A 4,989-nucleotide genomic window follows, 5' to 3' on the forward strand; every position below is an offset into this window, starting at 1 on the left:
TGCCAAACAAGAGGAAGCTAGAATTTTGGCCAGAGAAAGTGGTAGGGATATATTTTGGTAGAGAGTTTTGGCCAGAGCTATATTAAAGCTAGATGCTTAAAAAATATAGATAGAAGCCAAAGAAAGGAATAAAAGGCCATGGCCAGAAATAATTGGATAGACACGAACCCTTAGAAAAGAGAAGCCAACAAGAATGAGCTACCAGCAAGGAAGAACCCATGCAAACCTCTGAGAAAGACTGCTCAGCTACTGGAAGGACCGAACCAGCCACTGACAAAAAAACTAGTAGCAGTCAGACCAGCAGCTACAGCCAACCTACCACCAACATTGGGCCCGTCGCTGAATCTACTCACTCAGATCTTGGAATGCCGGCCAGCCATTTGTTATGCAGCCAGCAAAAAAGAAGTGCTCTGCAGTTGTTTGAGAACAACCTGCTCTGGGTAATGATGGCGAGACTCATCACACACATAAAGTGCAGAGCAACATAACACCGGCTCTAGGCCTAGGTCATCACTTCTTTCAGTTGTACATTAGAGATCTTTTGGTCTTTAATAGAAAAAAAGGGTGATAGACACTAGCAATTGGAGTCAGAGCCAAGAAAGACTGACACGGCCAGCCAGCTAAGCCAAAGGAAAATGAAGGTCTCATCTAGCTGAACCAAGAGAGACTCTGGACAATCTCAAAAGACTGACACGGCCAGCCAGCTAAGCCAAAGGAAAACGAAGGTCTCATCTAGCTGAACCAAGAGAGACTCTGGACAATCTCAAAAGACTGAGGTAGAGAGTGACCATGCAAGGCTATGATCAAATTGAGCCGGCCAAAGATACAACACACTGGCTGCTAGCTAGTAGAAAACAGGCTGGGCCAACCACTGCGCTGACACCAAATAGATCGACTCACTGTTGGGCCGGCAGAAGCCGGCTATCCACAAAAGGAGCTTACAATCACATGACCTACATGTATATTGAGAGCTTATTAAGCTTAATAATGAGCAGAACGCAGAAAAGTTTCGCTATGATTGTAGCTATATATAGTAGTTATATATGGTAGGAATATATTTATTGTAGATTTGTAAAGGGTTGCAGTGGATTGTTTTCACTGGCCAAATTATGACTACTAACCTGGTTACTACTATAAACACTTTTGACCAGCTTGTTATTTAACAGTCCGCAACCACTGTCTTGCTTAGAAAATTCAGCAAGGTTTTCAAATTTTCTTTATTGTGTGAAAAGGCTTTCTATGTCTAGAGAGTAGATGAATGACTAAAAGACTACTAAGTGAACATGATTGTATAGGAAATGAAAGTAAATGGATTTTGTAAGCTATGTCAACTTGTCATAATAATACAAGCACTATTAAAGACATCCTCAAAATGATACACACATACTGTGTATGAAGACAGAATAACATTTATGAATGACATTCGTTCAAATGAATCACTTAGTCTAACAATATTTTGCTTAAAAATTCTATCTACATGATCACTGCAACCAATTTTTCAAAGGTGCAAGTTGTGAGCCATTGGAACTAATCTTATTTATGATTGTATAGCGCTTATATTCATGGCAACAGCACTCGTTGGTATTGTTCACCAAATCGTTAGTATACTGGATTTTCAAGAACAACCTTTGAAGCAGCACCAGCATAAAAACATCACTGTGCTGACAATCTTTGACAGTTTAACGCCCTTTTAAATAGTTTTTCTTTAAATCTTGCTGAGATAGACAAACTTACCATACTCACTCAACAGTCGATAGAATGTAGAGTGTCATTAGACTGATTCAATTCTATAATAAATTAGAAAGATATAATCGTGTCAGCTACTGCTAATAGCATCTTTTCTAAACTACCTACTACTTTTACCATCAAAGCCATCATATATTTAATCACAATATTTTATCTCATTAGCATAGTTATACCAACAACCCACTCACAGAGCTCATCGAGTGTAGTGAAAAGTCAGACTAAAGCATGTTTTCATGCATGAAAGCCTAGGATGAGTCATGACACTGAAACAATAGTTTTACAGTACCAAATGGTTTTGCTAAAAAATCTCCAACTCCTACCTCAGCTTATAGATAACCAAGCAAAAGACAACAAATATAATTCTCTGAAGTAAGCAGTAACATGTACCTTCTTGTTACTGTTAACTACTATCAGCAGATAGACACTTTAAATGTGCCTAAGACACTTAATCCTCACTAGAAAACTTTTCAGTAAATCATCAGAATAAATGGGTATTTGGATTACATGTATGTTGAATTAGATAGCAATTCAAAATTTCCATCACAAGCCTTTCAGCAGTGTGCCACATGGAAGAGTTTTGTCCAAATATTGTTGTCACAAAATTACTTTAAAGCAAGTGGTGTGACTGAAGATGTCTTCGGCACAATCAAACATTATTTATTTAAATTACACAACTGAGATGTAGTTTTACTCAGTTACTAATTGACAAATGGTAGCTATGTTTGAGAGGGAGCATTTGGTCAACAGAGGCTCAATATCAAAATTATTCATGATAGTTAGCAGGTTAAAGAATTGCATATGCTACCTGATCGCTTCAAACCTGCTTTAGTAGATCACTGGCAAATAGAATTGAGAGAAAAGGAGATTAGTCTCAACACTACAAACAATCAGGTCACACGTTGTAGAGTCAAAAATTTACCAAACCACTAATGGTTGTCAAGGGGTTTGTGGGGCCAAAATGTTAAAGTGATTTAAGCTTTGTCTTTTACCAAGTTACACACTGGTTAACATTACGTACCCATTTTGCTCCACTAACTACTGCTAAAGCCCAAGATCTGACTAACACTCTGAAAAGGCCACATTACAATATCAACACCAAAAAAGAAAAGCCCAAACAGCATATGCAAAGCTCCACCAAATCTAGTAACTATTTAGATACTACCTACCTAACTAGTAAATCTATCATCTGACTTTCTGATCAATTATACATTAATTCAAAACATATCAAAAATGGAAGCCAAGTTGAAAATTTTGAATAGAATATTTGGTCTAAATACTATGTTTTTTTATTTGTTTGTTTAGGAAGATACATATTACATATGTATTACACTTGTATAAAAAAGTAGTCTTTTCACTATATTTTACTAGGTTTATTTACTCTTTTGGATTAGTAGATTATTATTTATGTGTGTCACAGAGGCAAACCACTCCAACGGTTTGTAAGACTCATAAATAAAAATTTTATGTTTGTGTGTTTGATGTGCCTATTGCTGAAGCGTTTTGTTTGCTGATCAGAAAGTCTAGACCACAAACTAACAGTTGCTGATCAGAAAGTCTAGACCACAAACTACAAGTTGCTGATCAGAAAGTCTAGACTACAAACTAACAGTTGCTGATCAGAAAGTCTAGACCACAAACTAACAGTTGCTGATCAGAAAGTCTAGACCACAAACTACAAGTTGCTGATCAGAAAGTCTAGACCACAAACTAACAGTTGCTGATCAGAAAGTCTAGACGACAAACTACAAGTTGCTGATCAGAAAGTCTAGACCACAAACTAACAGTTGCTGATCAGAAAGTCTAGACCACAAACTAACAGTTGCTGATCAGAAAGTCTAGACCACAAACTAACAGTTGCTATCTGAATCATTTATTAATGAAACAATATATAAAGAATGTTAATCTGATGAAAATTTAGTTCATTACCTTTACAACTTTAGCACCAAATGGAGCGGAAGATGCAATTGCCTCCCTTATCCAGTTAAAGAAAAAGAAGAAAAATAAGATATCTATACAATTTACTAGTTTTGGAACTCCAGCTCGAGCCAATGTCCAACTTTGTGATGAGGATGATTGCAGAGTTATTATTTCAACAAAATTGGATGGAAAACCTCCTTACTTATTGACACATGTTGCGAATTCATTGATTGGTCATAGAGACTACTACTTATCCATCACCCTTTTTGAGAACAGTTTGCCTAGTGAACCAGTAATAGCTCAACTGCTACCTGGTAAGTCTATTAATAGATTCTAATAAAAATTACAATTCGAGCTGTTTCTTGATAAATAATAATTTTATTGGTCTGGGCTAATAACCAACATCAAAAACAAAGCGTTGTATTTCCTAACTACTCAAAACTCGTGAAAACAATTTTTCTTTCTAACGTCATGTCTCAAGAAAAGTGACATACGCCTCAAACTTCATAAAACTTTATTGACCAATGTCTAATATTTATATATATAATATAATATATAATATATATTATTATATATTAATAATATAATATAGTATATAATATATAATAATATTTATATATTTTTATATTTAATAAAAGTTTTAGCTACCTAAAGTTAATGAGACTGATGTGAAACTGGCAGTTTTTGTTATTTCACTAAACACTCGTCGAAATTTATGCTAACAGATTACATTTTTTAAAAACTAGAACTGATATTTTCATAAAAAATTATCTTCTAGTTATATTTGCTTTGTTTTCACTTTACATAATTGAAATGAAAAAATTGTGGTAATTTAACGATGTTTATTGCCTATTTTGCTAATTTTTCATAAACTATTTTGTAGCAATATAGTTTTGAATGGCATATGCAACAGGTCAAAAATTAAACAAGCGGCTTTCTATAAGCTGCAATTTTCATACTAATATTTATTATAATAAAAGTGTGTTTGTCTGTTCATTGGTTCATCCAAAGCCTTGTTTGAAGCTTCAGGAAAATAATTGTATCCGGTGGAAATTAAACCCTAAAATTTAGTTTTGCAGCCAAGCACACAACCAACTGCATGACAGGGCTACTGTGCTGCATCCTGGAATAGTTGTGCACCTACTAATTACACATAATGATGATGATCTCTTACAGCGCACATGACTATCAACATACTATTAGTCATAATAAGCATAATCATAAAGTGTTACAACTCTGCTTTTTTCTTTAAAACAGACAAAGCAATAATAAACGAATTAATTTTTTTGCTGAAAGTTCTGTTTTCTTTGGTTAAATATACAGTAT

The sequence above is a fragment of the Watersipora subatra genome, chromosome 5 (assembly GCF_963576615.1).
Source record: "Watersipora subatra chromosome 5, tzWatSuba1.1, whole genome shotgun sequence".
In the NCBI taxonomy this organism is placed as follows: Eukaryota; Metazoa; Bryozoa; class Gymnolaemata; order Cheilostomatida; family Watersiporidae; genus Watersipora; species Watersipora subatra.